At 31.3% G+C, this 14,792-nt stretch overlaps 1 protein-coding gene across 2 annotated transcripts in view; it reads right to left on the bottom strand.

The window, feature by feature from the left end:
* Positions 1–1,869, bottom strand: part of LOC111621330 — a 19,710-nt gene extending 17,841 nt beyond the window's left edge. For both annotated transcript variants that reach the window (XM_023363427.1, XM_023363426.1), the window contains exon 1: positions 1,759–1,869. The gene's annotated coding sequence lies outside the window, so the exon portion shown is untranslated. The remainder of the gene's footprint in view (positions 1–1,758) is intronic.
* Between the last annotated feature and the right edge of the window lie 12,923 nt (positions 1,870–14,792).

Below are 14,792 nucleotides of genomic sequence, written 5' to 3' on the forward strand. Positions count from 1 at the left end.
TTTAATATATTTATTTTAGCAATTTTAGCATAAATTTTATTAAAATTAAATATTTTATATATAACATTTAGATTTAAATGTTTAAAACTTTTTTGTTGTTAAATTTAGTTAAGTGAAAGTTTATGTTTAATTTTATTAGAAAACTTTTAAGAGTTGATAAATATAAAATTTAATGGTAAAGATATTGCTTATTTAAGTGCTAAATTCCATTTTTCAAACCAATTATGTCATGATGAATAATTTAGGAAATATTCAAGAACGTGTAAATTAAATTTTCGTTTCATGCAACTACTTTAAATATATTAAATTACATTTCATTAAATTTTAATGTTATAATTGTATTTAAATAATAAAAATTGATTAAAGTTTTAATGGAATAAAATTATTTTAAATATTATATTTCATTTTTAATCATAATTTTTGTTAATAGATGACGCCACGATTAAATTTTTCGTGGCGTCATCTGTTAGTAGAATAAATCATAAATGATTTTAAGAATGAATTTAATTAAATTTGTATATTTTAAATTTAAATTTTTAAAGTAATTTATTTGAAATTAGTATATGCTTCTTTTTATGACATCATTGCACACTTCTCCCATTATAGAAAATGCTAACTGTTTGGTAAAAATAATTAAATAAGTTTAATTGATTATAGAAAAAATGTGTGTTCGGTAGCCCAAAAGTCAGTCAACCATTTGTAAAAATTAAATTTCTGTCTTCTTTAATACTTAATCATATTTTCTATCATTCTTCCAGTAATTTTGTAAAAAAAAAAAAATATTCGTGTTCACAAGTGTACCTGAAACACGCGAAAACAAAGCTCAGTTAACTAACGTTTGACCATCCTATATATATATGTGTGTGGGGAGCATGTCCTAACGAAGTATCGACTTTCTATGAGAAAATGACCCCCTATTTAAGTGTTTGATACGTAGAAAACACGGAAAACTTCACGTGAAGACCATTGGTGCGTTCGAACCCGTGACCAGTGTTCAGTGGTTTTATCCACTCGACCGCTCATGAGCAGAAGAATAAAGGAGTCAAAGGAGAGAGAAGGATAACTGTAGTGTAGAAGCTGATGTTATCCTGCTCTTCTCGTCTTTTCCTTTTCAATTCCAAATATATAATATAGCCTATATGTATAATGTTCATTCTATCTCTTTTTCTCTAAGTGGATCTCCTATTCAAAAGATCAATGAATAATTTTTTTCCAGGTTTTACTATTCAGCATTCAATGTGCCTGTATTTTCCTGCGGTCTCTCTTTTTATCTTCGAATATAAAAAATTATATTCATTAGTTTTCTGTTTATCATTCCGTCGATGTCATCATCATCATTCAACATTTAGCAAGTTATAAATATATACAGTACTATATTTAACCCTAGACATCTTCCTTCCACACATTAACAAATAAAGTGACTGCTATTATACAAGCTATACAGTTTACAATGTATTATACCATTACGATCGTTATTTACAAACGCAAAATATATTTTATACATTTATAAGATGACCTTTATAAAATATAATCATTGCTTGTTCAATTTTCCAAGTTGGATTTTTTAAAAAATGACCGTAATAAATTCTGCTCGTAATATAAGTAAATTGACAAAAATAGAAAAAATCGATAACTTTAAAAAAATTCTATAAAAATTATCGAAAAATCAAAAAATTAATTACATTGTCCATGTTTAAAATTAATATAATTTATTATTATATTAATTTATAGATAATAATTTAATTATAAATAACATACGAGCTTCGTATCTATTCACAGGAAACTTCAAGATCTCGAAGTAATGGGACGAGAACCCACGACATTCATCTATTTAATGGAGCTACGTTATATAAAACTTGTGACCCTGCGTAATGCTTCTGATGTGTTTTGTGATACTCTTTCGAGGTTTACAAATTTGAAACATGCTTTCGATAAACCACACATTTTCATTGCTTGTAGCGCCAAAAGTGTGGCCGTAGTGACGAGTTTCGGTACTAATTTGTTTTCCTCGTGTCTTGATTTGTCACCATACGAAATTTGATTGCATTTGTACTGCTAAATATCTCTCTAGACAGCGATAAATAGGGATACTTTAATTACGATTACCCGATATAAATATTCTACCGAAAGATCAATTTAATTAATACTAAAGTTAAGCCGAATAATTATTTCTCTGATGTTTATCATTTCTTAAATTTATTTCTGAAACTAAACTAAAAATATAATTTATTTTAAAGCATTATCGACCAGATAATCTCCTGGTAAGATGTGAATCGAGTGCCGTAAGGATCCAAAAATTAATCCACATCCTGACGATTTCAGGAGAATTCCAGTAGATGGTATTGAGACTAGCTGAATCTACGGGCATATATATTTTGAGGACATGTATACAAATTCAACGAGGTCTCGTAACGTGAGGCCATAAGCTTTAGCTTGCTTACCTTATACATAATTTCGGCTCTGCTATTATCCTTTCAGTAGTAATGAATACAGTACAGTAGACTCGCTTTACGACCGCTAGCTTTTTAAACTCTGGCTTTAACGATTAGTATTTTCTGTTATAACTATAAAATGCCATATTTAAACTCTATAATTGTTGCTGTATATTATCGGTATTATAACTGCATTTCTCAGAACGTAATCTCAATTAATAATGCTAAACTTGATTAAAAAGGGCTCGTTTTTCAGGAATCAGTTAAGTCGTAAGAGCGGAGATTCTACATAAATAGCTTATAAAGTTTATTAAATTATAAATAAATCTTTATTCGAATATATTTACATCGAAATAAAATACTTAAAGTAAATTATGCATTTCAATTAAAAAGTTAGCATAAATATATGCGCAAGTTATTCTATTCTACAGAAATTAGAATTATATTTTTAATTAAAATTAATTTTTAGAATATTTAAATGAGTTTCCATTCGATAATCTTACTTTTCTTCTTGTTTTTATCCATCTTGTTAGCATTTTTTTTTTGTTTTTGTTTTTTGTATTTTCCTTTTATGTTATTTGTCTTGTTCTTTGTTTTGTTCTTCTCTCTTTTTTTTTTTAATTATAGTTTTCGTTCTTCTTCTTGTTTCGGTTCTCATTCACATTCTTCTTAATTTTTTTTATGTTCCAGTTCTGTTCTTCGTCATCTTCTAATTCTCATCCTCTTCGTTCTTGTCCTCCTTCTTCTTTGTTTTGTTCCAGATCTCATCCTTTTTCTTCATCTTATTCTAATTGTCTTTGTTATAGTTCTTGGATTCCTATTCCTCCTTCTTCTTGTTCTATCCTTCTGCTTCGTGTTCCTCCTTCTTTAAATTTTTAACTACTTTATTATTACATAAATTACAATTTAAGAAACATTATAAAAATCTTTAACCAAATTTTAACTCATCTATAACTAAATTTTTTCTTATGTAGCGTAAATTTCATACCATATATTTTATCCGCTTTCATCTAAAACTCATTTCGATGCTATATGTTTTTATTTAAAAAAATGAAAAAAAAATAAAAATAAAAAAAGTAATGCGATTAGAAGAGAAAAAATGTTTGGTTTTTCCATTTCAATATAATTTAATCAAGTTGAAAGAATAGTTTTATAAATCTTCCATACGTAAATAATGTTATACAATTTTCCAAATTGTATCGAAAACTTAATTTGTATTCGTAGTAGAACCATTAGTAAATGATAAAAGAAAGGATAATAAAGAAAGGAAAAGCATTTCTGTTAAGGAATTTCTTCAGTTAAAAGTTAAATAAGAAAAAAATAAACGAGATTAACCTCCTGTTTTTTTAAGATTCCACATTCTAAATATTAAATTTAAATAACTATTTTATGAAATTACGTGCTTTGAATATTAATTATTGTTTTTTTTACAATTAAATTAAATTAAAATTAAATGTATAATCGACCCGATAAACGTTATTAATCAAATGATAAAGCCGGATTTTTATCGGGCTATTGTAAGGCTAATTATGTTAATTAAATATTAAGTAATTTGGTAGAGGTAGGAAGTTAAATTGCTATCTTGTATTAATTTTAATAATCAGAAATAAATTAATTTAATTGTATTTAATATATTAAATCATTACAATTAAATTGTTTACAATTCTAAATTTTTATTATTTAATATTCAAATTAACTGTANTCGCTATTAATAAGCTTAATTTTAATATCACCGGTATATGACCGAATTAATAATTATTATTTAAAAATTAATTATAATATATCAATTTAATTATAATGAAAAATTTGAAAAACTATTCAGAGTAATTAAGTCAAAGTTAGGAACAAAGAACGGTTGTTGTTGAGAGGTGGACGTTGTTTGGAGGTTATTTCGTTCGCATTTTTGTTAGAAAAAATACGTTCCGGCATAACAAGTTATTTTCATTTTAGTATTAACATTTTATTGAAGCACCCTGCATAAGGAATTACGCTCCTATAAAGCAGTTTCCATTGCTTAAAATATATAATTAAATTATAAAAAAATATAGTAAAATTATTCAAGAACTAGATACTGTACAACATACTGATGCTTAGAACAGGTAGAATTATGCGAATTTGGAATTACTTGTTACGTTGTTTAATAATTATTTCTTAAATAATCATTTTAGTAACTCCAGTTTATCCAGTTTATATAGTAATGACCCTAAACGTCGTTATATTACATTTTTCCTTGTTGGGCTGCAATTTGAAAAAAACTGTAGACGTAAATTCCCACTGTTGTCCGTTCGTTATCAGTCTGTCCTTCGTTAATCTCAAAAATAGTGTTAAATAGATGAAAGTCAAGATTAGGTGTGGTAATTTAGGGGCAGGAAACACCCGATTAGCTGTATACAAACTATATATGTGAATTTAATTCAAAAATGGTTTTTTCCCCAGAATGGTGTTACATAGATGATTGGCATGACTCTGTTGTTATCAGGAAAAGTATGATGTACAGGGGAAAGTCATTACTAATTTGAGGTGGAAAGCATATATTTTAAACTAAATAAATTAAGAATATGATTAAAAATTGCAGTCCGGTATTGTGACGATGTCAAAATTGCTCGTGGATTATAATATACATTGATCGAACGTGGCGTTTAATTAAAAATATTTTTTCATTTATTAAAGTAAATAAATGTTATTTTTTAAAACGTCATTATTAGCATATTGTCTTCAATTACATATAATCATTAATAAACACTCTCTAGATGAAGTACAAGTTACTAATTTATCGACTTGTTTACATGCTAGATGTATTTTAATGAATTAATTTAAATGTGAACTTGTTTTCTAAATTATTTAGGACTATTAAGGCATGCGATTGTGATTAAATGACCATAGATTATGATGGATATCGAAGAATATTTGATGTAATTTGATCTAAGATTTGGTATAAATAGAATCACTTTCAAGTATAAAGGCTCAAATTGTCTTTGTAAAAATGGTATACAAGTTGTATTCGAATGCCCGGCACAAGTTCTTTGGAACAACGTAACTTTTCAATTCTTGCATTCGAATAAAATATTTTTACTTATGTAAAAGTGATTTATTATACAAGACATTTATCTAATGGTTTTTAAAAATACAAAAACCTGTTCAATAATAGAAAACTGCCAAAACGGAAAAATAATTTGGTACTGTGCAATTCCGGTTTAAACAAATTTTTACTGTATGTTTTCTTATATTTTACTGTGTAATTAATTTTTCATTATAACGTTATAAATATTTATATTAAAATTTTAAACTGTGTTTAGCAACTGGCTACAAAATCGATAGTCCTGTTCTGTCAATATTTTTTAAAACTCAACAAGTTTACCTCGAAACTAAGTTGCAGATGAAATTAGAAAACGGCACGAAACATTGTTAACTTTACGGAAATTTTCGATTTTAATTAATATAAAAATAAAGTATATGTGAAGTAATAAAGCGATGCAAATTCTTTACTCGGGATAACAAGGGATGACCGAGTGAGCTGTGTTGTAAAAGACCCTCAGCGGTGTGCGATGACAATTTTCAAAAGGGACTAGATGCGAGAAAATTTATTTTTTATATATTATAAGAATTACTGTTTTGCTTAAACACATGGAAAAAAATTCGTTTTATTCGCACATCATTTGCACCTACATTTTATTTTCCCAGCTCTATTGTATATAATAGAGGATAAGTATGACGATCGGTAAAAAATAGCCTCTCAATATTTTTACATTTTTGGATTTGGGGGACCTTGAAACGCCGAGAAATGAAAAATATTCGGGGGTTTTTTTTGTATGCATGGATGTGTGGGGGCGATTTTGTTTACCCTCTTTGAAGCTTAATAACTCGTGTCTTTTGTCGAAAATTTCTGAAATTTTTCAGGGAGGCTCGTGTATTAAGGGAAATGATGCTAGTAAATTTTGATGGTTAAAAGTTGAGGGGTGAGAAAGTAAAGGGAGGGCCGTGTCATACCTTCTGTAGGTTGGAGTTAATCATTATTTTATTCGTTATTAGCATTCACATTTTTTTTTTTTTTTTTTTGCAGCATCTACAAAATATGCCTTCTCCTGTCTACGAAGGTTTGTTTACAAGTGTATTCATAAGACAAGTCCATTACTAATAATATCGTTTAAAGAATCAGAATTAGTTCAAAGGTTTCAGTGATTTTCTTGTGTAAAATTCCAAGGGCTATTTTTTATTTTTGACTCTGTCGACTTTGTGGGTACTTAAAGTTTACGTTGTTAACACCCGGGTGGTAAGGGACATGGATCAACCAATTCATAAAAAGTTCTTGAGGAATTAATCACCCTAATTTGATCCTGGTTCCTCAGAGTGGTAGGCTGATGCCTGCAGTTTTAGGGAGTTCGCCTAATCGTAGTTATTAGTTGAATATTAAAATTCGGCACTAAGATTTACTAAGATGAGCCGAGTGGATATATCCAGCGAATACTGGTAGCTGGGCTAACCACGTGGAATTTTCCTGCTTTTCTCACTTCTAATATGCAAATAAAAGCTAGTTTTTCATTGAAAGGCCTCGGTACATCGCTTATTGTTGCGTTGCTTTATTCTATCTATCCATTAACTAAAATAGGGACGAATATCGATTTCGGATTACCTAGTAAAGAATGTGTAGGCCTACCTTGATTTCAAAAAACAGTTGTTCATTTTACAATAAGAGTAATTAAATATTTACATTGCTAAGGAATAAAATTAAAAGCAATTAAAAGGAATTATTTACTAATTTGAGAATGTTGAACATTGAATCAATTGTCAGCGCATTTTTTCCACTGAAGTGAACACGGAAACATGAAAATATTTCTGAGACGATTGTCGTATTTTATATCACGACTGCCCAACTGCCATTCAAAATATCAATAAATTCTCATTTGTTATCGTTACTTGCGTGATGCATAATGCGTAACGCCTCATTTTCGACGAAAATTCATAAAACTGCAAGTTCTTAGTTGCACGCCAATACTTTCAGCAGGCTCTTCTTAAAAGATGCTCATATTCTTTGTGTTTCTTTTGATATTAATTCGAAAGGAGTGTAGGTAAGGTCTCATTTCGTGTATTTTAAGATATTCTTTAAAGTCATGTTTTAAAATACAGGGTGATTCAAAAGTCAGTTAATCATTGTAAAATAACTGGTTTTTGGTTGTTCAATATCTAAATGCTTTTTCAAATTATTGCATATTTTTATCACTTTTTAAAACAATTTTGTATCAGAAATATACGTCGCTCTAAATTTAGTTTATGATTTATAATTTATAGTGTATTGGAACTCTTAAAACAGTTTTTTTGGGATTGGATTGAATTGATAAAAGAAGGTAACGCAATACTTGGGTAACCTGCCAAGGGGATGGCACTTCTTACGGGAAACTGTCCCATATTTAGGTGTCAGACAAGTGAAGGAAACATGGAAAACTTCGCGTGGTCTGCCTGTTGGTCGCGGATTCGCGCCCGAACAACAGGCAGGCCACGTGGAGTTCAAAATAAAATCATTAAACACTAGTGCCCACCAGTTGGCTACTGGTCTTCGTACCCTGAACACTGGGAGTTCAGTTATGGATTCGCACCTGGGCTGGCCACGTGGAGTTTTCCGAGTTTTCTCCACGTCTGTAACACCTAATAGGGGCCAATTTTCCTTAAAAAGACCTCACGGAAGGCACCCCTCCTAGGTAGATCGCACAAGTGTTGCGTTGCCATAAACTTAACAAACAAACATTAAACACTGGTAGTGTTTAATGATTTTATTTATTTGGCAACTGGTGGGCTATGTAAAAATGAACAAAATTTTTCAAGCTTTCAAAGTGAAAATGTCTATAGTTATAGCTTTAACTATAAATTTACATGTTTTAATTTAGTTATACGCAACAGTTGCATACAGAATAGTATCGGCAGTGCTATTTCATCCTAATCTCGGAGACAGCAGAGTGTCAAAATTTAGTCTTTTATGTAATAAAAACTATTCTATATGCTTTATTTATTTATCTATTTTATTTCCATTCGAAAAGAGGAAAGATCCACAAAAGTAAACTTTTCTTCTCTCCTCTTTTCTGAGTGATGCTGGTCATATCTGCATATCTTCTTTCACAAGCTTGCTTACATATACACTAATTTTGTTCTGATTGACTTGAACTTTTAGTTCATTAGTGTTTTCTTCATTTTCATCTTTCAATAATTTTCGATGTTTAATTTTCACTAACAAAGGAAAGCCATAAATTGGTATGTTCACTTTTTATTAAAATGTTATTTATCGTGTAGATCTCAATATCCATTTTAAGCAGGTAAAGCTGTTCGCGTATATAAGCAATACAAGAGAAGAAAACTCAAAAAGAATTACACGCGTATTTAAAAAGTAATTCACCTGAAGACTTTGACGTAAATTGTGATGTGGCCTGGTTAATAAAGGCCGTTGCGTACAGCAGCAAAATTATGATGACAGGCAGCGTTAACGATTGATTCCACCAATCAGCTTTTTCGACCTCGAACCATGTCACCGCTGTTTGATTAAGCCTTCATTATCGTCTTAATTTTATCGTTTGTGTGCATTTACCTTAACGCTTTCAGTTTTTGATGCGCTTACTCTGTTTTGATAGAATAGTAAGAAAAGACCAACGGAAGCTTTGACTTTCCTTTGCTCTTCTATATTTGTACGCACTGAACGCTATCTGACCAGAATCTGTCACGAGAATTATAGAAAGCTTATGTAAAATACAATTACAGTTGTTTAACAATAGGAATTGTGTTTTCACGTGTACTTTCACATGTAACGTAGAAATATAGATCATCAACAACAAATTAAAAAACGATTTTATAACAAATCTCATATATAATGGCGCCCCACACAAGTTTATTTATCTTTAATAATATAAAATTTATTTTTTAGTTAAGATCTCGTAACCGCCCGGAATGTTACGCAACTCGTTGCTGGATTTGTTTACAAAGTTTTTTAACAACTCTTACTAGTCAAAACGCCGACTGGTACAGAAGTAAAATCGTAACGTATGGTGGAGTTGATCGGTACAAAGATGACGAATTCGTTCTTAGAGAATCGTACTTCATGGCCAAAGATAGAATATGGCGACACCTTGTCTTAATAACCCAATTTTAAACTCTTAACTACACAAAAGTACATAAATCACTTAAAGCTCAATTTTGTATCAAGTGGCTGGGTTAATCCACAGATTTTGGCAGAGTTCTTCAGGACATATTTTTCCCAGCACAATAACACTTAAATTTAAATACATTAAAACAAACTATAACACTTGATCGTTGTATTGTTGTACTGACGTTTAATGATAGTTTCATTGACCATTGCATATCATCACTTTTAAGTGATATGTGGTGAATTTTATTTATTTATTATTTTTTTTGTAATGGTCGAATTTGTTTTATTAGCGCGGTTGAGGCTTTAAACGCGGAAACGCGTACGTCGGACGTTCAGCGCCGCTTTCCTGTAAGCCTAGAAGTTTGACAATTGTGTTTTGATAGTCAGTGGAATCATGCTCGACATTCCAAATACCATTGTCAAACTTCTAGGCTTACAGGAAAGCGGCGCTGAACGTCCGACGTACACGTTTTCGCGTTTAAAACTTCCGCCTCAACCTCGCTATTCTGTTTTAAAAGTTACTTATAGCGTATCTCTTCATTAGTGAACCATTCAAAATTTGGTTGCTCAGTCATATATCAGGTGAGGTTAAAACGGAGCGGAAACGTCGCAAATATGGCGCCGGGCAAAACTCACATGCGCAAGATGTATGTCGGGATTCCAATACGTCATATGCGAGTTGTCTACAGCACTACAAAAAAATATAGTGATTAATGTCTATGCAAATATTTAAAATGCATCAAGGCCATGAAGCACGCGACATATTTAATATATTATTTATAATTTTGCAATGTAACGTACAATAGAAAAAATAGTGCCTATCAATGGCCGAGTAAATAAAACCAATGAATGCTGGTCATGAGTTGGTGCCCACCAATGGGTAGGCTGATCATGTGGAGTTTTCCAGGTTTTCATCACGTATTTAACACCTAAATATCGGTTATTTTTCCATAAAAAAGTCCCTCGAACTCTTGGCATATCGCTCATGAGTTGAGTTGCCTTATCCCAACAATCTAAATCCATACAATAAATGTATTATAGCTTTAGTTAATGAGACTAACAGATACACATTCAAAAATATTTGTATACAGTCTATAATTAAATGTTTTTGACGATTTAATATATTATATTCTCCTGCTGTCTATTGAATTTTCAATTTAGCATCGACATCCATAAAATAATTAAAGTACGAGATGTAAGTTAATTATGAGGAAATTAGAAAATGTTAATGTTAAAGAGTTTAGTTTAAATGTTAAGCATATAAAAAAATTTGTGACATAATCGAAGACGTGCAGTAGGAGTGTCAACAATTTATATCGATTGAACAAACAGCGCTTCCAACGTAAAAAATTCAAAAAGAACACAAATTTATTAAAAAAAACTATTCATATGTTACCTGGAACATAATTAGTAATATATACATTTTAGATACATTTTAGCAGAAAGGGGATGAAGACTCGGGACTACCCATGGGTATTGCCCGAGGGTGAAGATTAAAGAAAAGTAGTAGTAGAGTAGAGATGAAGGTGAAATAAGAGTGAGATAGGAAAGATGGTGAAAGGGGAGATTCATGGCGTCCGCGTCGGCTTTTATTTTCAAAATAAAGAGTGTAGTTTTTACAGAATGATACAATATGTACAAATTTACTCCTTAGCTTGAGGAGTAATAAAGAGTTACAGAAAGATAACAATGATGTTACATTGTAGATGCAAATGCTGAATGTTACTTGCTGTTACACACATGATAAGATTTTAACAAAAGTGTGAAGCCGGACAATATGAAACCAGTTAACATTAAATAGAAGAACAGTAATAAATATGAAATATTACCCAGACTTTGGATATTAGAGTTAACATATAGGTACACTGATGTTACATTGCCAAAACAAATGCCGAACAATTGCATAATTAGAGTTTCCAACGTAAGTGTAGGGCCCGACAATTAAAGTAAGTTCAGTGAGTAATACATAGAGGAATATAAATAATACACATAACCCATTCTTAGGGTAAAGGACACAGCCGACAATGATGAGCAGGGCATTAGCCCCAGACTGTACCTTTTGAGAACAATACCATAACCGGATTAATTTAAACAGATTTTACATGAACCGACAGTACAGAGCAGTTTCTTCGGATGACACAGCAAAGTCGAAGCAGTTTCTTCGGATGACACAGGTCTCAGGTGTCGTGTAGTTTAGACACAACGTTGACAGATTACGTGTTGATGCTTCTGTGAAAATNAAAGTCGAAGCAGTTTCTTCGGATGACACAGGTCTCAGGTGTCGTGTAGTTTAGACACAACGTTGACAGATTACGTGTTGATGCTTCTGTGAAAATCCACCTCAAGTGCTCTTGTCTCAATGACATAATTTGTTAACTCCTCGAAAAGTTTGTGGTTATTAATCAGTTTATTTAGTGGGCAGGGCCAATTGAATCCTTGGTGTAGAACATTTTGTAGAAGCCTGTCCCTTTGACGATCAAATTTCTTACAGTTGAAGATAAAATGTTTTACGTCCTGGATTGACACATTGTCGCACTCACATGTATTACTGTCGCTCCGGCCGAACCTATGTAGGTATTGATAAAAGTTGCCATGACCAGTTAAAACTTGTGACAGAAAGAAGTTGGTATCATACGGTGCTGAGAATGCACCAATTGGTGCTAAATAAAGAATATTGAGTATTGAGTACTGCTGGTGTTGGGTCGCTGTTTTATCTATCTATCTATTTCTATATTGTTGAACCTGTATGATGATAGTTTTAAGTCAGGTTACTTGCACCAGAAGGTGAAAATGATGTCTATATACCAGGCATAGATTAGGATGAGATGCTGGAATTTGTTGTTTGTGATTTTTTTTCTAATTTTCGTATGACCAGCATCCAACAGGATCCCCATTTGGGACATCCTTCTCTTGTACATGTCTCTATTTTTGAACCATATACTTTGACACTTAGATGTTTTATTTTTTATTTATTTATTTATTTATGTTTCATTTATTTGTATTTTTTATTTATTTACTTATGTTTAATTTATTTGTATTTTTTATTTATTTACTTATGTTTTATTTATGTTAAAATTTTAATTTTCAAGTCGTATTTTTTTCATTTAAATTTTATTTTATTTTAAATTTGTGTTTTAGTCTATTTTAATCTCAAATGCTATTTATGTATTTGATTCATTAGTGCAAATTGAGGAAGACCTATGGATAGGTCAAAAACATTTTTATGGTATTAAACTACTACTGGAAATCAAAGGATATGTTTCCTTATCTGATTGTGTTACATTGAGTTTGCCTTATAATATTTTAAAATCTATACGGATAATAAACAAATACAAATAAAATCTTATTCCACTTCATCTTATTGTATCTTAGCTATTAAACAAAAGTATCAGTTTATGTATTTAGGATTTCGTTTGAAAGCTGCTGATCAATAATCTTGCTTAAACTATTGATTTAATAATAATCAATACATTTCCTATAATTGAATGAAGTTCCTTTGAAAAGTTCCTGATTAAACTTTGAAGCTAAATGTACATCAGAAAACATATATGCATTTATTACACTATCCTGCAATGGTTCTGTTTTTTAACTTTTGATGATTGATTCCTATGTATCCTGGAGCAGTGAACCCGAAAATGACCTTAGTTCAGTTCCATCACGTAAGAATATTTTGCAATTTGCAATGTGCCAAATATGGTACAGTAATACCTCGACTTACACTACCCCGACTTAGGTGAACCTGGAGTTACGCGATTTTCAAATCTCATTGATTCATCTTTTGTTTGAGCGCGCACACAACTCTTGATTACTCACTCCCCCCACACTATTGTTCATCTTACATGTTCGGACGTGTTGCGCGGAATCGACACATAGCTACAATTTATTTTGTGTTATTTATTTCTGTTTGTTATATCTACGGAGACTTGAGAGTGATTTCTTGCAACCGTGAACGAATCAAAAGACAAGATAAGATTAACAAGAACATTTATTAGCTTACATACATCAGACTTGGATTTTACACAAATTGCGAAATTATACCCAACTTACATGGTTCTCGTTTGGTCCCACCTATCGCGTAAGTTCGGGGTATTACTTTATATGACGAAAAATATCACAAATATGAGACTTAATGACAAATTGAAATAGGTTTGTTTCGTATAAAATGTATTATTTTGTGGCTTATAATAGACAATATAATATAATATAGAAATAGAATATAGAAAATAGAAAATAAACACTCATCATTTTAGTCGTGTGTCAATGTCTCTTTGGACCAGCCGTGTTCTGTATCAGGCTTTTCCATGCATGTGCTCTTCTGGGATCATCTCGATGCAACATCCAGCAATAGTACTCCATCATTGTAGTATTCTAACTACCTTAGTAACACTTTTCCATTTATTTGATGTCCTGATGAAATCTATACCCATCTCTTCACTAACCACACCCAGATTTTCAGGAAAGTAGTCTAAATGTGCATGTAAGAAATGAACCTTCAAACTCATGGAACAGCCTAAATTTTGGTACTTCTGCAGCATTGTCTCAATGATAGACTTGAAATTAGGATCCTTCTTGTTGCCCAGAAAATTGGTTACTATGTCTTTAAAGGCGACCCAGGCTTCTTTTTCAGCAACTTTCATTTCTTTTTCAAAATTTCCATCTTTGCAAAGTTTTCTAATGTCCAGACCAGTAAAGATACCCTCTTTTAGTTTTGTGGTTGACAAGGCTGGAAATTTGCTACAAATGTACTGGAAACATTTACCATCTTTTGGTAAGGTTTTCACAAATTGCTTCATCAAGCCTAATTTGATGTTTAGGGGTGGAAGAACTTTCGTTGACTCGATGAGTGGTTTTTGGAGCACATTTTTTACTCCAGGTTCCAATGAAAGTCGTCGTGGCCGTTCTTTCTATTTCCAATGTTTTTTTTTGTCTCTGCTATCCCACTCACATAAAAAACAAGGAAACTTTGTGTATCCACCTTGCTGTCCAAGGATCATCGATATTACTTTGAGACCACCACACATGATCCACTTATGATTGTCGTACTTAATTTTCTGGGGAACAAATTGTAAATTGCCGTACTGTTCTTTTAAGTATACAGAATGCCCTGTGGGTATTGATGGATACCTGTTTCCTTTGTGAAGCAGGACAACTTTAAGGTTTCATTTCGACGAATCGATGAATAGTAAAGGACGAAAGTACTGCTATCTGCCGGTTTATGATGTGAATGACTTGTT

This window comes from Centruroides sculpturatus, unplaced genomic scaffold (genome assembly GCF_000671375.1).
Source record: "Centruroides sculpturatus isolate CEXI.00-Female unplaced genomic scaffold, Cexi_2.0 scaffold98, whole genome shotgun sequence".
NCBI lineage: Eukaryota > Metazoa > Arthropoda > Arachnida > Scorpiones > Buthidae > Centruroides > Centruroides sculpturatus.